The sequence below is a fragment of the Dermacentor variabilis genome, chromosome 2 (assembly GCF_050947875.1).
Source record: "Dermacentor variabilis isolate Ectoservices chromosome 2, ASM5094787v1, whole genome shotgun sequence".
Classification (NCBI taxonomy): domain Eukaryota; kingdom Metazoa; phylum Arthropoda; class Arachnida; order Ixodida; family Ixodidae; genus Dermacentor; species Dermacentor variabilis.
The window spans coordinates 109,185,368-109,212,383 of NC_134569.1; the positions used below are offsets into that span (position 1 = coordinate 109,185,368).

Below are 27,016 nucleotides of genomic sequence, written 5' to 3' on the forward strand. Positions count from 1 at the left end.
GCTTTTGCGTCACGCCGTGTGGATTACATGCGGAAACTCGTTTTGAGTGCTTTGGTATAATTATGATTTTGTTCTTCCCAGATTCCTCCTCTTTCTTTTTTTTTTGCCCGTCGGTGCGAAGGAGTAGCGGGCGCCTATGCGACGTGCCGCCATAGTTTTATACGCATTTAAAGAACAATGGGGTTTGCTGTTTAATTTGCTGTATAGTCAGTCGTTTCTTTTAAAAAATCAGGGCTACCATTAATTTAGAATGTAACAGAAGAACTACCTATAAACAATAAGTCGCTGATACGGCTTGAGCACAAATAAGAGTGCCCCAACGTCACCTGAAAGAACGATTTACTGAATTATATTCAAAACGCACATGAACAAAGAGCTCAAAATGTTTGATATCTAGAAGTTCTTCTTGTGCAGGTTGGAACAGTAACCGTAAGAGGGACAAAAGTCCCAATCGTACGCCCAAATTTTTGGCTTTCCAGCGCAGGCTTCGTAAAACATGATGCACATGTAAGGTATCTTATTGTGCTCTGCTAAGTAGTCCGTCTGCACCCAGACTTGGTGACCTGAAAAAAAAAAAAAGAAAAAAAACACGAACATGCTTTTGGATTCTGGAATGCATAAGTACTTCAGGAAAAGTCTTATTGTTTAACATTTATCAAGTCTTTTATGCCAGATATCATTGTTGGTTAATTTTCGAGGCATGTACTGGAACGTTGTATACTTTCGATGAAATTACGAGAAAGAGATTTGCGTTCGAGGTGATCGAGGAGAAAATCGCCTGTCCGGTATATTAAATACACTTCATAATAGTGATAAATGTGTCAGTTATCCTAATCTTTGCGCGCAAAGATGTTCCTCTTGCCTGCAATAAAGCTCCAATAGGCACGTGAAATAACTGTTATTTGATGGTCTATGCAGACTCGAACCCACTTTATCTACAAACATTATCAACTAAATCAATTTATTTTAATCGAAAATTTAGTACATTCAAGTGTACTATGTAGCTGTTTGTTCGAACTAAGTGAGTGGATTACTGCAATGATGTTTTCTTTATATATTATACAGTGTAACCACAAGAAATGGTCAATAAAGCTGTTTACTATTAGGTACACCTGTATCCAATAAATTGTCAGTGGATATATGGCATCCCGCAAGTGGGCGCGAGGTCGCAGGTTCGGCTCCCCCCCCCCCTCCCCCGCACTTGACGGCCACATTTTGGTTGACTGCGGAACGCAATGCTCGTGTATTGATTTACGTGCGCGTTAAAGAGCTCTACATGGTTGACATCTATTCCGGGACCCTCACTATGATATATAAGGTGTCCCAGCTAACGCTGGCCAAGCTTTTCAACGAAAAAAATGATTTAAAAAACGAGGTGCGAGATACGATTTTAGGACCAATGGTGTTGTCAGAACGCTGAATACCAAGCACCGTAGGTCTTTAATTGTATCTTAAACAATGTGTTCGAAATTCTTTTATTTTCGTTTGAACGGCTTGGCTAACGTTAGCTGGGGCACACGGCATAGCCAGCATGTTGATCCGGGATGTTAAAGTTAATAAATTAGATTCAAATAATTTGCTTGTTAGTCAAAGCGAAATTCTTATGTTTCTTCCTCTGCGCCTCTGCGTCTTCTGCGCCGCGGCTTCCCAATGATGAACGAGAACGAAATCGCCCATCATTCGGCTTTGTGTTGCTTTGGTGAAAATAACACCTCATCAAACAAATTGCCTTTCTCAACGCGTGAGGGATGTAATTACTGTAGCGCACTACTACGTGCCACAATTGTCCGCACACCAAGGACGACTTCCTCACTGCGACGTGCCTCTCGTTTGTGATGCGTCGACCGGACGTCCTCGTCCTTACGTGCCTCGCCCATAGTGCCGGGCCGTCATTGGTGCCCTTCATTCTTTGTCTCATGCTGGCGTTCGCGCAAACAGCGACTCGTCACTTCTCGTTATGTGTGGCCCAGTATCAACGTAGGCGTTCGTCGCTGGTCACACGCGTGCCTCGACTGCCAACAGTCTAAAGTGCATCGCCACACTGCGACTCCTCTTGGCACATTCCCGTCTCCGGACGCCCGCTTTAGCCATCTGCACGTAGATATTGTTGGCCCCCTTCCTCCCTGCGGGAACCGTCGGTACCTGTTAACCTGCATGGACAGGTTCACCAGATGGCCTGAAGCGATCCCCCTCCTGGACATAATGGTGGAGTCGGTAGCTCGAGTACTCATCACACTCTAAATTAGCCGCTACGGTGTTCCTTCCACCATTACGACTGACCCTGGTCGTCGATTAGACTCAACATTGTTCGCCAGTCTATCTCGGCTCCTCGTAGTCAATGACATCAGGACTAGCTGTTACCACCCGATATCCAATAGGATCACCGAACGTTTTCACCGCCAACTTCACTCATGTCTTCTACTTTTCCTTCATCATGAATCGACCGCATTCCTTTCCTTATTCTTGGCATCCGCACCGCTCTTCGCAGTGACTCTTCCACCAGCGCCACAGAACTTACGTTTGGCACTACTGTACGAGTCCCTGGCGATTTCTGCGACGACTCGCCCGCCGTACCTGCTGACGTCTGACTACGCCTACTGTCTACGCAGCGCTATGCGTACTTACATTCCCCCCCGACAACGACGTTCTTCCCGGCGTGTATACGTCAACCTTAGCCTTGAGGACTTCACGCACGTCTTTGTGCGCCACGACACTGCGCGTCCTCCCTTACGGCCCCCGTATGATTGTCCGTTCAATGTACTCAAGCATGCACCTACAAACCTTCTACTGCTCATCAGCGGCCGGGAAGGTACGGTCTCCGTCGACCGTCTGAAGCCTGCCTACTTGGACTCTGACGCTTTAGCCACTTCTGCTGTCACATTCCCTCCCGACCGAGTCATGGAGTCCTACTAGCCGCGTGCGTTCCACCATTCGTCTAACTCATCGCTTCCTCGCTTGAAGGGGGGGCCCTGTAGCGCACTATTATGTGCCACAATGGTCCGTTCACAAAGCACGACGAGGACACGCCCAGCACGCTGACGGTGCGCGAGCAGTGTAATCGGCAGAATCAGGCTTCCGCCTGATTCAGCGGGCTCGGCTAAAAATATAATTTGCGGACACCAGGCACCAGCGCCTGTCTGGTTTTTGATCACCCACAATACAATGTCCTGCCAGTTTGCACTGAGCTGGACCTGCCAGCCGGTCAAATTTTCCTTTCTTGAATTTCGAGCCGGAAGCCCAGCGCTGCACAACAGTGTGACGTCACTGATATCAAAATTTCTTTTTCTTTTTCTGATTTGGGCTGTTGTGGCTCCCTAAACCGTCTTGAAACTTGCTATGTTCAGCCTTTGGCTTCTTTAGGATAGACTGTAGTCCATCTTTGTCATGGTAAGAGTGGCTGTTTCGGTATTGTATAAGAACAACTTATTGATACAACTCGAATATCTTTCTCTCTAGTGTCCCTTTAAAAGAAAACGTTCCGTGTAATCAGCTATGCATAAGTTGACGTTGTAGTATCTTCACAGGAAGATTTTTCTCCTCTACCTGCATGAGGGAAAGTGAGGCGTCAGCATTATTTACAAACGGCTCTTTGCCCGAAACCATTGGCAGTATTAGTTCATTAAATGTAGGGAAATCTTACGATTCGGAATTCGTTTTGTACGATGTCAGAGAGGCCACGAACGAAACAGCAAACGTGAGGCACAGCACTGTTCTGAGTCAACGAAGACTAACGTGTGTTTTGGAAGATCGAACCAGCACCCAGTTTTTTATTGCCTCGCTTTCACTCCCTGTAATTGCGGCAAAAATGACACGTGTCGTGTTTTTGAAAAGCAGTCTGCAGAGCGGTCCCGAGTTTCAAAGTTTAGGGCATTCTAAACAATGAAGAGATACAGAGATACTTTACCAAGTTCCTCTGACTTCATAAGTATACATGTTTTCTGATCCTTGTAAATTATTCGGTTGTTGCTAATCATCTTATGAAAATAAAAGGAAGATAGCGTGTCTGAAAAAAAAAAAAGAAACCAACGATCAACTTGTAACAGTCGTTTTATTTAACGCTAAGAACAAGAAACATTTCACATTTCCCGTTTACCAAGATAAAGGATACGTGCCGCCTTTCACTATAACTCGAAGTGCTCAGGTAATCATTCTAGTAGGCCAAAACGTCATGTTGAAAAGTGTGTCCTTTGGCTGTACGGCGTCGTCGTATTAAAAATAATGGCAGCGCTGCCGGACAATCATTACAGCCCCGCGGGCGTCGCGCTCCGCAGGTCGCTATCACTGACTGCTGTCGTTTCTACGAAACGTCTATAACCAGCGCATATTCATCTGATTTGTACATAACGATTGACACCTAATTAATTACTTGTTCTGCCAGTCTTGTAACTGATCAGTGACCTTTGTTTGCTCAGTAACGCTCACCTTAATCCAGAGAGAAAGAGAGAATTTGAATGAGAACCAGCGGTTTAGTCGGCTGCGTCTAGACCTCCCACGATGGGACGTCGAGGTCTTGCCTCCTCGCCGCTTCGTAGGCCTGCTGGGTAGCCCAGCGTTGGTCGTCGAGGTGGGAGCTGCTCAGGCCGGCCTGCCATCTCGACGAGAGGGTCACGGGATTAAGGTCTGGGTATTGATGTTTGCACTGCCATAGCATGTGGGGGTGTGTTGCTGATTGAGTTTTACAGATCTTGCACGCGTGGCTCGGGTAGATGTCGGAGTATAGGATGTGATAGCGTGTGAGGGAGGGGTATGTATTGGTCTGTAACAGCGAAGGGTGGTTGCCTGTGCTCTGTTTTACTTGCGGTGAGGGGTGGGGAAGGTTCTTCTTTCGAGGTAAAATGATTTCACAAGGTCGTTGTATCTATTAAGGCGGTCGCGTCCTGCGGGTGCACCTGCATCGTCTCCGGCACGGTTGACTAATCCTCGTGCTACGGAGTGTGTAACCTCGTTGAGCTTGGTGAGGTGCGGGTGGACCACGCCGGCGTGTGCTGGGATCCAGACGAGGGTGATTTGATTTTCAGACGAGTGCGGGGCTTGCTGTAAGATACGGAGTGATTGCTGAGAGATATGACCCTTGATGTAGTTGTTGATTGCTGTGCGAGAATCGCTGAGTATGGTGTTACAGGCTGGGTAAAGAGTGGCCAGGGCGACGACCACTTCCTCGGCCGTCTCAGCATTTTGGGTAACAATGCTGGCAGCATGTCGGAGCAAGCCACCTGCCGTGGTAACCGCCGCAATACGACGTCCATCTTGGTATTCAGTTGCGTCGACGAAGTTGACGCCCGCGGTGTTCGCATAAGCTTTGATGAGGGAGATAGCTCGTACCTTCCTGCGTTCTTTGTTGTGGTCTGGGTGCATATTTTTGGGAATAGGGTTGGCATGTATCTATTGCTGGATGATGCGTGGTATTGGGTGTTTGTCTCCATGTTGGCGGTGGTAGGTGATATCAAGCTTGGCTAGAATGCTGCAGCCCGTTTCCATGAGGGTAAGCCGGTCCAGTCGGAATCGACGTTGCGCTTCGATTAACTCTTCTAGCATGTTGTGGATACCTAATTGTAGAAGTAGTTCCATGGTGGTGTGGTTGGGTAGTCCTAAGGCCTGCTTATAGGCTTCTCTGATTGTGATGTCCAGTTTAGTCTTTTCAGCTTTGTACCAATTGAGAAAGGGGGCAACGTAAGTAATGTGACAGATGGTAAAAGATTGGACAAGGCGGATGAGACTTTCTTCCTTCATACCCCTTCGTCGGTTGGTCAGTCGCTCCAGCAGTCTGGATGAATTAGCGCTCTGTCGATGGATCTTGGAGATAGCCGTAGAGTTGGCTCCATTGTCTTCTATGGTCATACAAAGAACGCGAATGCTAGGGACCACCAGCGCTGGATTAAGGGGGGGGGGGCTAAGGGGGCCGTAGCTCAGGGCCTCACCTCGGTCAGTAAGAGAAGGGGGCCCATTTATTCTAACCTGCTTAGTATATCAAACCATGGGCAACGGAACTTCGAGCTACATGTATGAAGCGAGAAAACCAGAACGAGCAGACGGGGCCCCCCGCCTAATGGAACAGCATGCGTTTAGCCTGATCATTCGGGCAGAGCTTGTCGAGCTGCAAAAACAGGAATCCCCCGCCACCCCGGTGGGGCCCTCTTTCTTACGAAGCGAGGTGCGTTTGCTTGGAAGAGTTTTTGTGGTTTCCTGTCTGTCCGTCTGTCCAGTGCTGTGTGGAGAGGAGGGGCAAGGGGGAACATCTAAAACATGTAATGTGGGATGTGGACCTAAATCTCCCTTGCCCCTCGTAACCACCACGCCACCCTCCACTTCTCAAATAGTCCCGCCGCTCTCCTTCTCATAGAAACGATGTGCTGCAGTACCCAACAGTGCCTCCAATTCGACTTTTCTTTACCGTGATGGTAATTTGGATGACCATGATTCTATGTCAGTAATGGGAGTGTCCGTTGTTGCTGTTCCATGGCGTTAGTGTGTTAGTGTGGGCCATGATGAAGGACAGGGGACGCCAGAGGTGGCAAGGTGGCGGCAACGGTTACCTGTTGTGCCCATGGCTACGGCTTGAGCGGTGGAAGCGGTTTGTGTAAAAAGGGTTTGAGTATTAGCTTTCATGGTTAGATAATTGTGTAAAGTTTCTACCATGCTTTGGAGTGTCACGAGCATATCCTTGACTTCGGGTCGTACTTGGCTCTGAGCTCCTTCTTGGAAGGCTCGCTCTTTTGGGGCTGGTCTTGAGACTTCTTCGGATTGGCTGTTGCTAGCGGGTTCTGGGGTTTGTGGTGTGGGTTGGGTTTTGGGTTGTTTGAGGCAGTGAACCTCCTGGGTAAGCTTTTGGATTAAATCACGCATAACTGCGTTTTCTTTCTTAAAGTGTTCGATATCTGTGTTGTCTGTGTTGGGTTTAGGCATGGGGGAGGGGGTTCCGTGACCCTCTCGCGAGACGCCCGTCACGGCCTCTGCGAAGTTCACCTTAGTCCAGGGACAAGAACTTTATTGGATTATTCTGAGGAACTTGATTGGGGGGAGCCGAAGGCACCCCATGCAATCAAGTTGGTGGCTCTGCCCCCGACGGGACAGGGAGGTGGTGACTCTCTGCGACGTCACGGGCCCTCTGGACGGCCTGTAGTTGGTGCGTGAATTGCGAGCTCCTCAGCAAGGCGTCCCACTTGGACTTATATTGAAGGTCGGAGCCCGTGTTGTACGGGCACAACCAGAGCATGTGGTCAAAGGAGCAGCGTGCGTGACCGCATCTGGAGCACGACTGCAGGAAGTTGGGGTCTATCCAACTAAGCGCTCTGGGGGTAAGGCAGGATCTCGTCTGCAGGAGCCTTAATGTAACTGCCTGAGCACTGTTCATTTTCGGGCGGGGGAGAGGGAGTTTCCTCCTGCTGTGTCTGTAATGCAATCACGTTTTTTTTTAAATAACGAAATGCATGTATCCAGTTGCTATATTGTTAAGCCGCTCCTCTCTCAAACATGCAGAATAGGTGGCGCGGTGCACCAGAGTATACGAGCACTTTCTCGTTTCTCTCTCCGCACAGTAACTCACGGCGCCTGAAGGGCTAGTATGCAGCGGTCCTACTGATCACTACCCATGAATTTGGGAGCGAGTTCAGCGTCACCGAAGGTTGGGGGCGATGATTTCGCATGCGCTTTTGTCAGGCCCAAATGCCTGCCGCAAGGGACACACAACGGCAAGAACCTTTTACACGGTCTATGACCTGCGCGGAGACGGTGCCAAGAATTCCCTAAAGGGAGAACTGCCCATTCGTCCAAAGCTCGTAGAGGCCAGCGTAGTGAAAGCGTAGAATTCGACAAAAGTGCTCGCTTGTAAACTGCCCGTGCACGTGTCACTTACGCTGTTCTGTGAGAGTGGGCCTGCGGTTAACTTACACAGAAACGTGACGGCAGAAATTAGTGAAATGCAATGAGGAATCGCTAAGAACTTGGGAATAGGAGCGAGAGAGAGAGAGAGAGAGAGAGAGAGAGAGAGAGAGAGAGAGAGAGAGAGAGAGAGAGAGAGAGAGAGCCATAATAGGAAAGGGTGCCGGATGCTTGCCTAAAGTTTGACAACTCTGATAAAGAGATTTGGCACAACCGAGTAGGTGGTGGCTTAAATTCAGTTTCAACTCGTAGGCTAGGGTAATGTCGAGGCGGGCCAGCAGTTTCCACCTCCCTTTTTTATTGTTTACCGAAGTGAACTTAAAGACTGGCTGGAGCCCATTCGTTTCAGTCTAGGCTGTTATCACTAAACTGATAGGTCAGTAAGACTCCGTACGATGCAACGCTAGTCTGGGCCATAACCACTGAGTGGTCGAACAGTGAGGCTCAGCTGTTCGTATGTAGAAACAGTTGTCATAGGCTCTAACTTAAATGTAGAAGAGTAACGCGTGGTTTACGTCTGCGTTTATCATCACTTCTTCTGCAAAACCTGTATTTGACTTGTGTAAATATTTTCACTGCAATATATCGTCAAGAATGGCACCTCCAACCTGCCTCCTGCTTCATCAACGCCGATTATCCCAATGAAGAGACTTGACCAACTTCAAGGAGAAAGAACAAGCTTTACTTCTATTGACGAGACAAGCTGTAACAGGTGACACAGCTTTGAGCACCTGAACTTGGCGAAAACTATACAGCAGAATGTACGCGTTCGTGCCACGTACGCAGCAGCCTCGCGAATGCGCATATACCGTGTGTTTCTACGAAGGCGAATACAGCCGCAGTTCCGTGACTCTCGCTGTCGCAGCGCGCGTGGGCTGCCCGCAGTTGGGTGACGTAAGCAGTACGTCACTTCGAGGGCCACGGCGATGCGCTCGATGCAGCCTCCCAATTTCGGTTTCGCGCGCTCTCATACTAGAAGTTCGTCGTGTCACAGTTTGGCGGGTAAGCGGATTTTTTCCAGATCCAGAAGTCGATATGGCTTGTACGGAGAGCTTGCTTTAATTTCCCGATTACGATCAACCTGCTGAAACTGAATGTTCAAAAGTTAAGTAAGCAATTCTATTTACGTAATTAGCGACTAGTTACCACACATCACCGGTCATCAAGTGGTAGGCACCGTTGACGAAGCAAGCGCTTGCAAGGAAGCGTCCCTTTCGTTCAAAATGAATATCTTTCAATAACACTTGTCTATTATTGAGTACAAATAAAAATTGTGTATTTTTAATGCTAATCCGCGCCCTGACTTCTTGCGCAAGAAACAGGAAAAAATAAAATAAAATAAGATATCAATTTAGTATTCTAAGTTATTATTACATGGGAGCAAATGTTAAAACATGTCAGTGGGAATTATTACTTTGCAAGTACTTCTCTTCAACAGTGAAAGGGTAAAATTTTGGACATATATAGTAAGGGTGAATAGGGCAGCCAGAAAACATTTTAGCAAGGCAAGCTGCACTTGTACACGAGATAATAACGACAGTTATTATCTTCGTCCCACTCAGCCACGCCGCCGGGCTAGTTATAACTAAAAATATTACTATTTTCCATGTCAATCAGTGCTTGCACAGCGGCTTCTCTACCCACACAATCCCAACGCTCATCACGACTAGCAGCAAGCTGCGAGGGCATAAATAACCGAATCTACTCTCAAGAACACGAATCATAGGTAATTATTAACGGGAATGGTACAGATGTGAAGCCCCCTCCTCCCCCCGGCTAAATAGTAAGAAAATGATTTTGCCGGTGCGTTATCGGCACACGAAACAGTGAATGGGATGATAAAAAGGCTGCGTTATCAGGCGCGTTCATCTCCGCTACTGTGTCAATCGTGTGCTATGGAAGTCACGCATGCTTCCGCATCGTCACTGTCGGAAGTCTTATGAAGGGGCAGTATAGAGTGCACATGTTGGTATCGTCGCGACTATTCTATTTAGTGGTATTGTTATACTTATTTATGGTGCGGTGAGCTGCGATAAATTCTCGGCTCATTACTCGTAACGTTCCGTGAGCTCTTATACCGTGCCATTCACTGCGCGTACTAGCGTAAAAAACTCCGGTTGATCAATCGTACTGCGCGTTCTGTTCCTACGATTTCTAATGCATACGCTCGTCGCCACTAAAGAAGAATCCAAGAGATATCCCGAGGAATGGTTGCAACGGAATCCCATCTATTAATCTCAGAAATTTTTACATTATAACTCGCAGAACTAAAAAAAAAACATATAAGGAAGGAAGACGCGGCACATCCCTTTGGATTCTGATGTGTGCTTCACTGTTCTCGTATTTCCGTTCCCTGCAACAAACATCGCATATACATTATCAATGCTCTCGGTTCTCTGACCGAACATATTGTGTTGACTATATATGATGCGGACAGCCGGCGCGTCTATTTGCATGATAATACGCGTGACTTTTGTTATTTTTGAGCTGCATTTAAAACGTTGTTTCTTTTTTTCACAGTCGTTCACCAGTTAGGTGGTTCACTAGTTAGGCCGTTCAGCAGCCAGGTCCCCTTGTTACGCTACTGAAACAGGTCATGTTGATGCCTGCTTGTGCTCAGAACATGTCAGTTAAAAAAAATATCGCACCTTTCATAAAATCGTACAGTGCGAGTTCTCAATGTCCGGACAGGTGCCACGTCTACTACGACTACTTGATGTACCCTCAAGCGTACTGCAAATCACGCCGCGATTCCTGCAAAACACAGGCCGTATACAACACACATACTACAACTCAAAGCAAGCATTATGCCTATTGGCAAGCCTCAAACGAGGCACAATGGTGCTAAGCTGTTCTCTTATTTCGCAACGTTATTGACGCAGTGTGCAAGATTTTTCGTTTTCAATAAACATTGCTGTGAAGAAAAAAGGGAGAGAGAGACACTAAAGAAATTACTTTCTTTAACATGTTAAAATAGAACATAATAGTTGCTTACTTATTTTTATGTAGTAGGCCGTGCTAAGTTCATTGTCGTAAACAAAATTTTCACTTGTTTTATTTGACCATACTTTATATGCTCCGTGTTTTCTGTAAAATAATGTCAAAATAGCCTTTTATTGTTGCTGTGCTGCTCAACACTGTTGACGGAAGGAGAAAGAACAACTGGGCAACAAGATAAATTAAAACATTAAAGATTGCATTTATTAAATGTGGCCCAACATATTTTGCATCGACCGGCAGGAGAAAGCACTGCTCTCAATATTTCTGAGACTTAAACAGTTGCGCGTCGAAAAATACGATAAATTAAAATAAATTCAGCAGCAAAAAAATACCACCATATGTGCGTGCCTGACTCAGACTCAAATGCTGCGGACACGGATTTTAGAAAACGAAAGTTGACCTACATGTCAGTCAGCGGATGCAGGCATATCAATAGAACTCGATACTAAATCGACACAAAAGTGTACAACGGGGATGTGGAGGTTGTTCTTGACGTCAGTTGCGGTTGACTTTTCCTTAGGTAAATATTAAGGTATTGTGAAATGTACAATGGGAGCGGAAATACGTGGAAAAATGAACATGACTAACCTAGAAATGATTAATTGCAGATGGCTTTGTTTATACAAAAATATGTGCACTTGTTTGACTCAACATTAAATGCAGAAACGCACTGAGTCCGTCTTCGTCGACGGGTCAGCCACAAAATCCAGACTGCTGCGTAAATTAAAGCTCCTGAAGGTCTTGAATTGCCTGATTTCAACAGCCCTTGGTGTTTCATTGCAGTACCCACTGCTGGCAGAATTTCAGGGCCCCGATCGAAGCAGGACTGAATCTATGCAAAAATTATTCTCGATATCAGTTTTGGATGCCTGTTATATTGCGAAAAGGCATTCACAGGTAATGACGAGAATCAGCCGCGATCACGTGGTACCTTAAGCAACCGTCTATTGCAAATTAACTGCTTAACTGCATCCGCTCGTCTTACAGTTAGATTTCGTAAGGAATAACATTGCTACGCGTGCTACGCGTAAACCACTTGACGATAGCCGCTGCTGCTAACTTTAGCGTTTCTAAACGGATAGGTGGCTATGCGCATCGCCGATAGCACGTGCTCCTCTTGGTAGGTTATCATGTCCGCGCGTGAGAACAATCTGCCGACTTACGTTGACTCGCCAACTTCAGAGTAATGATACTTTACAGTCCTTTTCCATTTTTCGTGATGGACTGGACCGGAGGATGAGGTGCACAAACATTTGTACATTCCTTTTAGGCTCGCATTTGAGTGGAACATCAAATGATACCTGGGGCTGCTTTGCTCAATTAACTGAAAAAAAAAAGATGAAAACAATTCTGCAATACGCCGGCGTTACACTGCAGACACTGTGAAAAAGTTACTTTTTCCGGTTTTGGAACTTATAATTCTGGTTGCCGATAAATGAGGATCACTTCAAGAACTGAAGCAAACGTAATTTAATGTCAAAAATGTGTTATACGTGACATGTAACGGACTACACCTTTCCTCCCTCGCAGTTATCTGTATATATAGAATCCCCTTCGGAACCATTCAAGGCATGGCGCAGCATAGTGCAATTTGAGCCCATGCAGCGTCACTAATTAGAGCGTTGAGGATGCGTAATTTTCCGAGCTTGCTCGTTCATGTTACTTACGGGGAATCACCGAACATGTGCGAACCTTCCAGCGCGTTTTATTAACATGCTTTAGAGATCGTGCCACCTTGACGCACCGCACCATGTGGCTGCTATATTTTTGCAGCGGTCATGCACACTGCTCATGTGTCGTCTCCTCCGCCACTATTAAAGTGCTAAATAAATATTCGTACATTCCAGTAAAGACGCATTTTCATTCGGCTCGTAATGATACTGAAGTATACCCGTGCGAGGTACGAGCTCTAAATATTTGCGCTTCTTTGTAAAGGAACATCTTTTAAATTTAGCTCGCCTCTTTGTAATACCTTATAGGGGCCTTGCTGATATTTACTTCAGGCATGCTTCAATATTCATTTTATTCTTGTAAATTTTCATTATGATCTCACACTCGGTGTTTGTGCAGCGATTGCTTTTTCCTCTGCAGTTAGTGCGAATTCGATCATTTATCTGGACTCCTCTAATTGCGCCAAAGTTTTGCAAGTTATCCAGTATGTTTCGCGTGGTACACCTGCTTTGTTTTACTGAAGTTTCATTCCTTTTGTACCCTTAGTTTACTCCTCCGCGGTGGCATAGTGGCTTTGGCCTGGCGTTGCTGTGCCCGAGGTCGCGGGATCGGATCCTGCCCGCGAAGGCCGCATTTCGATGGGGGGAAATACAAGAACACCCCGTTCATTGGGTGAACGTTAAAGAAGCCCAGGTGGTAAAAATAAATCCAAAATCGCAAACCACCCCGCGCCTCATAATTAAATTGTGGTTCTTGCCATCTACGAAAGTCAAAATTAAAACGAAAATTGCCTTTAGTTGCTTTACAGAATTAGTTTCAGTGGTCCGTATGGCCCCTGTGGTTGTCGCTCGTAGGTAGAGATTTCGATCAATTCTTGTGACGACGACAAGTTACCGAGATCCTTAAAATGTTGCTCATATGTCAAATAGAATAGCTTCCCTGCGCTCTTGCAAACGTTGCTTCCGGTTTAGCCTTGTTCTGTTTTACTTTGGACGTGAGGGCTCAATGCGCACACAGCTTTGAGGAAGAACTTATACAGGAACTAGAAGCGCCACAGAACAGGTAAACAACGCTGACATGTATGCTTGAGCGAGAGACGCATTAACACAATGGCCTAAGTGCAAACAGCACTTATCTCCTAAACAGGAGATTCCTGAGGAACTACACTCGTGACCGTTGCGTACGCAAGCGGCTTCGCTGGATGTAGGTTTGGCATCTACAAGGGCGCATATTGTACTGATTTTTCCACTTCTTGTCATTTTCACATGGTTTTTACGCTTACGACTGATTCCGTTTTTTATATTCACATGAACAGTTTCACTGAAAAGTGACCCCTTACCTCAAGGAGTCGAGGCTTATGGCAGGTGCAACGAACGTGAACCACAAGAAAAGACAACACGACAAGAGAACGATGACAGTTTTATCGCTTCGTTCTATTTATATTAGTGCCGCAGATCACTTATATATCAAAAGGTCAAGGGAAATGACGTCCTGTATAGCAGGGTCCATACTCCATATCTTCAAAGCGTTAGGCCGGTGACACTTGGCAGACTTATTTTTTTGTTCTCTTCAAAGCTGTGCTTGAAGTGCGACATACGTGATTTGGTAGATAAATGGCTACGTATAGAACATCAATGAAACTGAAGAAGAACAACCAATTAATGAAAGCGCTATTTTGGAGGGAACTGGGCGCTTACATCTTTAATGCGTCAGCGTTGTAATGGACCTGTACAAAACAGAATGCGTCCACATGTTTCGAGACGGACTTGTCCCGGATGCAGTGCAAAGTCGTGAGTGGGCGTATTCCGACACCGGTGCACGATATGTGTTTTCGCAAACGTCTTAATCGTAACGAGGGTCAAACCTAGAACTAGTGTAATCAAATACGGGTGGGCTAAACTTGAAAACAGGGATGTGTATACCGGCTGTAGCATTAATGCGATAACACGTCACAGATCAAAACGTCTCAGAGATTATACGGAGCTATGTGTTAGGAAGACTAGTAAGTGACGGCGTAGATCGGAAGAAGGAGGAGGTTGCGGGTGCCGGGAAGAAGGAGGCGCGGTGTGGTCTGGTGCTCAGAGGCCCGTGACAGAGTGGCCACCTTTGTGCAGATGTATGGTGCAGTGCTCTGTATGCAGATGTTCCTAATAAAGCGGTGTCTATGGATGGATAGATGCCGATGGATACTGACGACAGCACGCCATGTGCTACTGCAGTACAACTGCTCAGGTGTGTAACGTAACCAGTGAGTAGGGGGCGCTGTTGGTGATTATAGGATTGCAAAATAGTGGTGCCGGAGGTCATTGCCGATCACCTGGAGACGAAGTGGTAGTGGTGTGATATAAAAGTCATAGCAAAGAGAAGAAGTTTCATACTTGAACTAGGAAGGAACAGTGCCAACTAAGATGATCACAAGAGGGAGAAGGACAAAAGACAAGCGCGGTCGTGGGACGTGGCGTCCCCTACGTGGCTAACGGTTCTGTGAAACGTACTGAAGTTATTTAAGTCGGCATATAATCGGCACTTGTCGTATGTCGTTCTCCCTCTCGTGATCGTCTTAGTTGGCACTGTTCCTTCCTAGTTCCAGTACGCACCATCTAGCCCAAATGAATGTTTTTCTGAGTTTCATACATGTTTCGACGGACACTCGTTGAAGCTCCTAATAAGTTATTATCATTTGACGATTGCACCTCTACCGAATGATGGGTACACACCTTTGGTAAAACATCATAGACGATTATGTGTCGGTGAAGCACCTATGAATGTTTTTTTGACTTTGGAACATAGGTCAGCACACTAGCTCACGAGCACTCTGACTCACGCGTACTCGCTCCCAACTCATTTCGTGAGATAGAGCATTAGTGACTGTAGACCGTTCTTTCATGGGCGCCGCCATATTGGGTGCGCAATTCGTGGAGTCATCTATGGACACTCGGCATGCAGGCTCGGGCGAGCGCTCCGTGTTGTATGCCAGGTATACGCTCACAGGCAGTTTTTAGTGGCTGTTTTCGCGTCGCGCGGTCTATTTAGCGTGAAGTGGCGTCTCCTACGGGGGAAACGGTTCTGTGAGACGTGCTGAAGTGATTTAAGTTGCCATGGCCGGAGTTTCTGCTGGCGTTGAGGTGGACTTTGAACACCCAAGTCGATATGTGCGCGCCTGTTTCAGCTTACAGTAAACCTCAGAGATCACTTGTGTATTTATGGAATTAGTTTCACTAATGGGACCTTGCTGCAGCATTCTCACGGTTGTTCTTAGCTGTGTTGTTGCAGCGGTGAGTAATCACGAAACCAATGACGATTCTAACAGCGTGGGTGCCGTTCTATGGAATAAGTTGTGCTGTTTACTGTGACAAGCGTTGAAATTATTGTCTGTAGATACCTTGTTTGTTAGACGAGGTTTCTTCCCACGAATGGAATAATTTCGACTATTGATAACAGAATAATACAGTAATACAGTGGGAATCACATTTGTCGATTGGTGAGCGACCGGCCTTCGACGGTGCGGACGTCCGAAGCAGTGGTAGATGCTGGGTTATAGATATGTTTGTTCGCATGGTCAAAGCATGTGGCACGAGCATGCGTTGTATCATTGCAGCGTTAGCCAGATTTTTTTTTCGCGAGAGAAAACGAAGAGAACCGTTATTTTTTGTCTTATTCGTCCCGTCCTCTTGGACGCACTCACTCGTCTTAAGGAAATTGCGTCCTCACAAATAGCGGCGAGATTGTTTTTACGCGATCCCTTTCGGATATTACTGCTTCACGGGGCAAAAAGGCTATGTCGAAGCACAACGGTTATGTGTATCATGACGGTTTAACAACCGCGGTAATCGCTGTGTTCAGTAACGCTGACGTAGACTTACCACAGTGATTTCAAGTCTGCTAGACTTGAAATGCGTAAGAACGATGCCGGCGGCTGGCGAAACTATCTTATGTCGATTTGCGCTTAGATGCTCCATGGTTGCATTGGGTTGGCCATACACGAGCACGCACGTTTATGTTTTACTTCCCACGCAACGTACTCAGGTGGAAAACACTGAATTTCGAAAATTCACGAGAAGTAGAGCCGCAGTGTCCGGATTGTGGCGAATCGTACTGCTCGCTAGCACACATGCTCTGGCAATGCTTCGCGTTAAGCGGCACCGTGTTCACTAAAGAAGAAGACTGGGTGGACGCCCTGCCAAGCGACGACCACCAGACCCAGCTCCGGGCCCTCCAGAGGGCTCACGAAAGGGAGGAGGATCACGCACTTCCCGTCCCAACGTGGGTGCGGCCCGCGACCCCTGCCGACCACTAAACCAAGAGTGGGTGGGGAGGGGTTCCTCAGGACCCAATAAAGTTATTTCCTCCTCCTCCTCCTCGAAAATGTTTTGCGGAGAGCTCAAGTTTAGAGGTCTTCTCAAACGCCAAGCTGCGGACACATCGGGCAGGTAGGTCCACGGATGTTCCCTTACTGAATAATGGCAACAGAAATTGTGACTGTTTACAGTACTTCGCACAAGGGGACCTCAACATGACATCACAAGAAATAACGAAGTAAATGTGATGCACAAGCTCTGCGTAAATCAAATATAAGCAAATCGTAAAATGTTGGGCCACTTCGAAGAAAAAAAAGAAGAAAAGATTGCATAAACCTTTTGCCACACAGCTGGGGTCATAAGATTGCATGAAGCTATTCATTTGCGTTAAATCTAGATCATCTAACCTACTTAGATATGCGAAGTCTGATAATACTAAAGTCTGCTTAGGCATTCCGAATTCCACGAAATATATTACTCTATCATACAATGGAAGTCGCATGCACCACAAAGAAAATAAAGCCACGACTTACTTAGCGAAACAGCACAGTTTTTTCTCTAGTATCTAAGATTTTGTACGGTGGTATCAGAAAGTTTGGAGGCTTGATATGGTTTTGCGAAAGCGCTGTCACCGTCGAAATAGTATCCTTGCAGATATATACAGGGCTCGCAGCGTTCTTGCTGCTTTTGCGAACTCCTTCCTGAAAATTTCTTATCAGGAAGGAGTTTAGCACCATTCTGCAATTCGAGCCTTATTTAAGCAATCACGACAAAATGGCAGCCTTTGAGCAGGGTTTCTAATTTTGGGAAGAGAGGGAAATTAGCGGACGGAAATCCTTACGTGTCATCTCTCCTTCATGTGGAGGATCATCACTAGGGACGAAACTGAGGTGTACAGGCACGACCCTGAGATGGTGCAATACTAGCCGCAGCGGAACAGCCCGTCCCCACGAAAAAGAAAAGAAAAGATAGGCGTGTCGGCAGCTCGGCAAAGTGAATGCATGTTCATGGTGTTTATCGGCAATCACGGTATTGTGCATCAGGAGTTAGTCCCAAGTGGCCAGACTATGAACAGCGAGTTTTACTGCCGGGTTTGGCGAGGTCGTTTGGAGAAAAACGGCCTGATCTGGGACTCACGAGGAGGTGGACGCTGCACCACAACAATGCAACCTGTCGCAGATCACCGTGCACACACGACTTTCTCGCCGGGAACAGCATGGTTTTTTCTTTACTCTACCCGTCAATTTCGGCTGCTACTTATTTCTTGCTCTACCAGGAATTAGAAACCCAGCTAAGAAGTCGCCATTTTGGCACGATTGTCTTAAATCAAGCTCGAGTCGCAGAAGGTTGCTCGAACCCTTCCGGAAAAAAGACCGAGCACTTTATTTGTGCACAAAGGGGCTATTTCAAAGCTGACAGTGTTTGCATGCACGTAAATACGTTACCTTCTTCGAAACGGGCAGTCTCGAAACGTTTCGATAGCGCAATGTATTTATCATTAAAGATATAGTAAACATTTTACTGCCTTCAAGTTATTATCTAAAATAGTACTTTAACATATGACCGAGCCCATGCTCCACTTCTAGTAAGAAGATTACAACCGCGGGCTTTTTCTATATTCCCCCGTAGAGAGCAAGCAGAATTATTACTTGAGGGAAAAAATCAGGCTAGCGAAATTCAGATGGTGGTGTTCACTGTGTTATGTCTCAACACGGCCAAGGGAATTAATTAGAAGTTGACCACTAGGCAACTCCACCCATTAATCCCCGCCTATCCAGAAGTCAACGCAGCGTTGACGCCGACTTTTGACGGGTCAACAAAATACTCCTCTACTTGAACCCGACAACCTTTACTAATTGATGAAAAGGGCCAACGTCGAACGCTACCGGGGGAACGGCTTCGACCTCGGATTCACAAGTTGCTAAATATTCGGCGGCGAAGGTACAACGTCGGAGGCGCAGTTCGGCGGAATGGTGCGATATCTTGAGCAGGATATTGCGACCATTTCGACAATTGTGATTGGCCACGATACAGTCACCAGATTCCCTAGTCTAGTCACCTAGGGAAGATGACGGTATTAAAACCAGAAACTTTTGGTGCAGCGGTGTTGCTGACGTGTCCTAATGTCAACTCAGACGTTTAATATGCTCCTGCATGTAGTGGGCTTGCCTATCTGGAGCAAGTCTAAAATATAGTAAAATAAAGCCTTTTTAATTCATTCCTGCTACCGGACCTACTGGTCGGTGGGCTTGGTGGATTCCGGGCCCAAACGCCACCTCGAGACGCAACAACTGTGAGCGCTGCCATTGCAGGACGTCAGTTTGGAGCCGAAGAAATCACTGAAATTTTGTGCCTTTTTATTGCATTTAGTGAAAGTCATCGAGCTCAAAACTCTATAAAACACACTGGCAAATAAAGAATCAAATGCGGTAGCCTTTCTAAGAACCGGATTTGTTTCCCAGAAGGTGTATGTGTCATTATGCAAGAAAGAGGTGAGGCGTGCAGACAGGACACAAGAGTAGAGAAGTGGACAACACGTGTATGTGTCGTGGCGTCAGGGTGCAGAAGATATTGACGTTGTAGAAGAACATCGAGACGTTTTGTACTGCTTCACCACCGCTCGCTGGGTAATCTGGCATGCTTCTACATTGGGGCCCGTGACAGGTAGCACCATAGCAGACGATAAGAATAAACCGGAGTAAGTGGCAAAACGTTTCGATGCTCTACCACCACGTGGCCACTTTCTCCGTGACGACACGCATACTTCTTTGGGCGCGAACCAGAAACTGTTTCGTAGAAAAGCTTTTATTGTAAATTATTTGTGGCTCTCCTGTGCTTTCCAGCATTTTTTTCGAGTTTCGAATTGGAAAATCTTAAATGAACGCAAGTGAATGAAAAGTGTGAAACGTCATGTCAATATACTTATTTGAAGATGGATCAACAGCACATGAAAACAAGCAGCTATCCCGCGCCCTTTTCGCTGTTCGCTAGTGCTTGCGAGCCCTAAGCAGTGCTGCCAGTTTAGCGATTTCTCAGCTGAATTTAGCGCTTTCCTGAGCTACCTAACGGGCAGTTTTGTTATTTTCTAGGTGGTCGGTCTTTAAGTGATTTTTATGTAATATTTGCTTCTTTTCTGGTGTTACAAAAACAACATTTTTTGACACTAATTTGCGCTTCGCGTGTCGCAAACGTGTAGCTTTTCCCATGCCTTTTTGGAAGTAAGAGCAAGTTATTGTCATCATCCACAAATCGTGTGCTTTGCATTCCTTCTTCCACTGTCTCTGTGCCTCCTCTGAACTGATGCTCATGGAGTTTCATTCTTCGCAGTTTCGCAGACGCGCTTTGGGTAATTTTAGCTCGTGAAATGGCTCGGGTGAAATGCGCACAACATTCAGTTGGCTATTTTCTTTTGACCAGTGCTATTGTTGCGTCCTCCGACGTGGACGTAGAGTGTGTTTTCAATCTGATGAAATTATTGAAATCTAAGTTAAACAAGGGAATGTCCACTAAGATGATAAATGTCTTCCTTATTGTGTAGGCTGCTCTCCGAAGAAATGGTAAATGCTGCTTCAATTACAGGCTGCCCGAGCAAGTTGTTACTAAGATCGGCTCGATGGGGGTCTACAGGGTCAGCGATGGTACCGATGTATCCTAGATCCAGTGCCGCCAGGGAACAAAAACGCACAGAGGACGTGCGACTGTACGAAGATAAAATAAAGGACGTTTTTCTGTAATTTCATTCACGGAACTGTTCTTTTTTTTAAGTTTTGCTTCGCAATACATTCCGTTCTTCTCGGTCGCGCAAAAAGCGGTTAATAATAGTATTTATTCATATCTTTAAACCTTTATGAACGAAAAAAGAAACAGCTGTTTCTGCTCAGTGCAAGTTTTTTACAATGTGTTTTATATAGGTTCGATAATGCAAGTTTAGAACGGGATTCCGATTGTTCCGATTGAGCGTGCTTTCATTTTGCGGATTTTAGGTGTTCGTATCGCGCGTTTCGAATTTTTTTTTTTTGAGGTGAGGAATGGAAGCTTTTCTAATTTCTAGTTGGCAACACTGGCCCTGGATCTGCTGCGGCTGCATCTTTCGGGGCACCGACGTGAAGTCAGTGTGGCGACTTTCTGAGCTTCTTGAGCTTGCTTATTCCATGATTCCAGTTTTTGAGCGAAATGGGGTTTATGATATTCAAATGTTACAATAACCCATCATGTCTACGAAGGTTATCAGCTTCGAACGTACCTGTTCTATTGGGTTTTCGCTTTCTAATTCCACCTGAATTGAACCATTTTCTTTGAAACAAAAAAGAAAACTAGTACGAACAAACAACTTTTTTTTTTAATACGGAGCTTCGCCCCTGGTCACATGGTCGAGGGTTGAATTTCCCACTATGCCACATACATTACGATGCGGCGATAACTTTAATAAATCATCAGTGCCATGAATCATTCTTGTCTGATAAAAGCACGATAACGCTGAGAACACTGCAGGTGCTAATGCCGCTTTGCCAAGGGACAAATCAAGATAAACTACATTATAAATAGCATTATCCAAGGAACGAAATCACCTGTAACGCACCTTTGTACTTATTGTGCGCGTAAGATAACAGCAGGCGAAAAAGATGCCTTTAAGGAACTGTGCATGATGTAAAGTTTCGTTAAAAATTAGCTAAATTCTAGGGTCCTATGTGCCACAGCTACGATATGATTATGAAGTATGCCGTAGTCGGGCCTTTCGGATTAATTTTCACCACCTGAGGTTACCAAACATGCACATAAAACGTGCATCCCCATCGAAATGCGGTCACCACGGCAGAGATCAAACTCATGACCTCGAGGCTCAGCAGCGCAATGCCTCAGCCGCTAAGCTAGCACGGCAGGTCGTTAAGTGCCATAACATAGTCAGAGGCTTTACAAGTAAAGTAACGGGAACACCAACTACTGCTTCCCAAAGTTGAACCACTGCCCTTACATCCAATGTGCGCTGTTGCTACGTACCTTCCACGCGTTCGGGTTGTCTCCAAGACGTTTCGCAATCAAGTCGGGGTCACAGAGTTGTTTCTTGTTACCGGAGCATCCGCCGCATGCGCATGCCAATAGAAGGGCTAGTATTACCAGCATTATTTTTCCAGGCACTCGCAAATCCCGAGACTAGTTCGCTGCAAAATATACATTCATGTGTTTTTGGTCTTCAATTTGGTTTTTTGGCAGGGTTGCAGGATTGTCACGGAGCGATGTTCTGGGGTTTTTGCTCTTTACGATAAAACTGCCACATGATTCTTGACCTTCGCATCTGTTGACTTCCAAATCATTGCAGAGTTCTAGTCGTGACATTTTATTAGGGTAGCAAGAAGCCATCTGGAACTTGTTTTGACCGGGCATGTCAGAGAGAGATTACAAGAAAAAGCTTCTAGAACTTTTATGATCGATGAAGCACGTAAATACTGCGACGCGAACTGCAGTGACACGAAATACGAAATGCAAAGATGAACTAAAACTGTCCTACGGAAGATTTTTATCATTTATTAATCTATGGGCGTCCATGCAAAAGCTACAGTGGAGCTATAAGAAACTGCTTGGTGGGAGGTTCAGGGTAAATTTTACTAGTCTCTGTTGTTAAGCGCGACTAAATAAGAAATTTCGCTTCTGAAGACTCCACTATTCTGTTATCACAGCTATGAACAAATAAGTAAACAAAAATATAGATGTTACTAAAAATATGTTAATAGATGTTAATAGATAAGAAATAATCAAAGAAATACTTTATTTGTTTGTTTCTAATACTCCCAAGGTGTGGAGGTATTACAGAGAGGAATCGTCTGATGATATACCACTATAGGCAGAAACATTTAACAAAAACAATATGTAAACGACAGTCTTTGAATCTTGGATGCGAAAGGAAAAGTGGAGGCAGTAAAGTGGTTTCAGCCGACATATGTCCTAAGGATGCAAGAAGAGCTCAACAAGTTCTGACAAGTGCTGACAAGATCTGAACTAGGTTAAATATATGATGGGTGAAAAAAATGCTGGCTTTTAAAAGTCAGTTATAATAGTTGACATTATGAAAAAGGCAGAGGAGAAAACGCTTACGGCGCACTGAAAGGTCAAGTAAATTAAGTGTTCTCTTCATGTCCGTCACGCTGGCATGACGTGAATAATTAGTGGGAATGAAATGAGGTTCGTGATTTGGAATCCCTTCGACTGCGTGCATTAGTGAGACCCTGACTACGGGGTCCCAGATAGAGGAGAAATATGGGAGTTTAAAGCGAACTAGAGTTTTATACACTGTTAATTTCAGCGTAGGTGCTATGCTGAAGTTTCGGCGCAAGTATCCAAGCATGCGGTTAGCGTTGCGAAGTGAAGTTTTATTCTAGGTCTAGGAGTTTTACAGTACACTTTATCAGAATTAAGGAAAATGCAGAAAAAGGCCCGTCCCCCTACAATAAGTCGTAGCATTTGACAGACAGCCGCTAGGACACCCCACAATACAGCGGACATGAAGCAGGGTCAGCTTCACATTATGAAAACACGCATTGAACAACATCGCGTAACACCTACATTAACATGGCACTTCCACTGAATACTTATAGTATTTTGCTGTGTAGCAACTACTCCGCAACGCTTTCTTTGTAAGCCTTTGTAAGTCTTTGAATCTTGGATGCTAAAGGAAAGGGGGATGTCAGTAGACGCAAAGCTGAGACTCTACAGAGCTCTCTTTCTCGGTTTTTTAAGATATAGTCTACCTGTACTGAAAAACACCTGCAAGACAAATATTCGTGTTCGGCAGTCAGCACAAGCTCAAGCACTCAGAGTTTGCCTTGGTTTGCCCAGATACACGTCAACAGAGGTAACTATTGCGATTGCTCGGGACTATCCAATGCAAACTCACATCACGGTGGAAGCCTTAAGAACGCACATCAGGCATTTCGCACGTGCTCCCTATCACCACCTTGCAACACTACCTTCAGACAGGCACCAAGCATCATTCTCTAAGACTATCATCAAGTACAACGACAAACTTCCCTCGGGCTTCACCGCTGCATCTAAACCATCGATACCCCCTTGGTGTCTTGTCAGCTCCACAGTCCATCTGAGCGCACCAGGAATCTGGAAAAAGTCTGAGCTGTCGTCGCCTGTGCTGAAACAACTGTCTCTGCTTCTTCTGCACGAGAGGTGAGCGGACAGTGCGCATATTTATACTGATGGTTCCACAAACATCCAGTGTTCGTCCGGTGCTGTGGTCGTCCCAGCAATAGGTATTGCCATCAGCTTTAGGACTGACCACCCAATGACATCGACATCTTCGGAACTAGCTGCTCTTCACGCTTCACGCTTCTGCACTTTGTTTCGTCAATCAGGAACCACCTCGACAATGGTAAATTTTCAGTGACTCAAGGGCAGCCCTACAATCTATGCTATCAGCTCTGCGTCGCGGGCCATTCGAACAGCTCGTACTAGTTATTAGGTGCCTACTCCATACATTACATGAGAAAGGACATCACGAGATGTTTCAGTGGCTGCCAAGCCACTGCGGCGTCATAGGAAATGAAGACGCCGATAAAGCCGCTCGGACAGCTCTTAAGACACACAGGAAGAGGCCATACCACTTTCACGGTCCGACGCAGCCAGCAGACTTCGAGTGCTTGCACGGGAGATCACGCTCTCTCTATGGTGCACACAAAACAGCCTGACCAACCGGAGCAACCATCAATACCATCTGCCCTCTTTGATGCATCTCTGTATGCCAACTGGACTCCGCCGAAGAGAGGCGCTTCTGCTTTATCGCTTATGGCTAGGGGTGGCTTTCATGAAATCTTACTCATTTCGCATTGGAATGGCCGGCAACGTTCTCTGCAATGCCTGTCTTTGCGAAGAGACGCTGGAACACATTCTGTGCGACTGTCCTGAATATAATGTTCAGCGACAGTCCCTGGCATCCGTTCTAGCGCACCTTGACACTAGACCGTCGTCCCTCGAAACGATTTTCACGTGCCGCCGACAGAAGACATCGCAGCTGAAGGCGACGAAGGGACTACTTCGGTTTTCGAAAGAGACGGGATTGGACAGGCGGCTGTGACAGTGATAGCACGTACCACGCAAGAGTGATGGACTCTAACGGACGATGTGTGTGCTTTGCTATGCTCTCCCTCTCTCTCTCACTTCCCCATCTTTCATTCCCCCATCCCGCTCCCATGTGTAGGGTAGCAAACCGGTTAAGCTAAACTGGTTAACCTCCCTGCCTTCCTTCTCCACTTTTTCCGTCCTTCCTTGTAAGCCATTAAAGAAGTACTCTAGTACATGAGGTCTTCAATGTGTCTGTTAGCTCTCAGAAAATGTTCAGAAATGGTTGAAATTCAAATGTTTGCGTCTGAATTGCTGACTAGCTGAAAACTTGGGCTTGACCAGCTTTGCAAACTCCCCCACCCCTTCCACCTCCATATACATATATATATATATATATATATATTGTTACGGTGAAGGGAAGGAAGAAGTTGGACTGGACTAGACGAAGACGAAGTCTGGCAGTTGCCTGGTAAAAGACATCTAGAACTTCCGTTCGCAAAATTAGGGTTAATGTTATCACCAGAAATTATACTATCTTTCGGTGCGTCAGTTATAGGGGGCAGCCACAGGGACGTTTTTGATGCCGTTTGCAGTTACATCCAGTCAACAAAACGAATAACTTTTTAACTTTGCCTTGCTTTTGTATGTTTTCTTATCTCTCTTTCGTTAAATTTTTTTTCTCATCGAATAAGTGGCACTTCAAAAGAATAGGTGAACATTTCAGCACCCAATTCTTGGCCAATCCCCCAGTGTGGGTATGAGCCATAACATGAGGCCATCATCATCATCATCATCATCATCATCATCGCCTGAACGCCATTAACATCAGTTACAAATTTACACTCGTGGGCCTGCTTTCTTCCTGCAACATTTTGGTGGAAGGTGTGGGGTACAATCACAGAACTTCGCAGCGGACGTCATCTACCTGCCGCCACAATGGCAAATCAACCGACACAAGCGACAACGCCTCAGCAACCCGTGCCAACGGTCATCCTCACTCATCCGCGGGACCCAGGGACATTTTGTGGCACGAACAACGCCGACGTCGAGGACTGGCTAACGATATACGAGCGAGTGTGCGAGAACAACAGGTGCGATCCAACAATGATGCTAGCAAACGTGATATTTTATCTACGAGGAACTTCGAAGCAATGGTACGACACACACGAAGCTGACCTAACGAGCTGGGATGTCTGCAAAGAAAAAATGCGAGACCTGTTTGGCAGACCTGTCGGTCGTCAGCTGGCAGCAAAAAAAGAACTTGCGTGCCGCGCTCAGACGTCCACAGAATCCTATGTCATGTACATACAGGATGTGCTGGCCCTCTGTCGGAAGGCTGGGGACAAAATGACCGAGGCAGACAAGATTGGTCACATACTGAAACGTATTGCAGACGATGCCTTCAATCCCCTGATGTGTAAGGATTGTGCCACTGTAGATGCAATTGTAAAGGAGTGCCGGCGCTTCGAACAAGCTAAGGGCCGCCGCGTCGCACAAACTTTCGACCGATTGCCCAATACCGCCGCGACATCTTCTTGCCCCGCCGCGGTTCGTTAAGCTCGCAGGACCGGAAGATATCACGCGCATCGTTCGGCGTGAGCTTGAGGACATGGCTCCGGCTCCAGTTCGTCCCAAGTGTCGGGAAAGCGTGCCCGCTATCTCCCTCATACAAGCGGTCGTTCGGGAGGAAATAGCAAGTTTGGGCATTCCATCTCTCTGCTCGGTCCGCCATACAAACACCTACGAGATTTCTCCGGCCGCTCGCTCCCAGACGGAAAGCTTTCCGCCACCCCGTCGCAACCCAGCTGACTGGCGCACAGCGGATGATAAACCCATCTGCTTTAATTGTTCCGGTATTGGACACATCGCCCGTCATTGCCGCAACCGCTGGTCGTCGCCTCCTCAGTGGTCGTCTCCAAGTCACTACCGCCATGTACAAGACAATCGCACTTTCTCGCCCTATACACCGACTAGGAACATCAACGCCGACCGTGCTGCACCAAGATCTAGCCGCTCACCGCCTCCGCAATGTCGTAGGTTCCGTTCGCCTCTCGTTCACCGCTCTTCGTCCCCTTCTGCAACCGGTCGCTTCGCTTCGGGAAACT

The 27,016-nt window shown here is 46.3% G+C and overlaps 1 long non-coding RNA gene across 1 annotated transcript; it reads right to left on the reverse strand.

The window, feature by feature from the left end:
- Positions 1–464: 464 nt before the first annotated feature.
- Positions 465–22,085, reverse strand: LOC142570932 (uncharacterized). Its single transcript, XR_012825717.1, has 5 exons — positions 21,846–22,085; positions 12,042–12,202; positions 10,874–10,965; positions 3,905–4,003; positions 465–563 (listed from the first exon to the last, which is right to left on the reverse strand). It is a non-coding gene; the product is annotated as an uncharacterized LOC142570932 (long non-coding RNA).
- Positions 22,086–27,016: the final 4,931 nt, after the last annotated feature.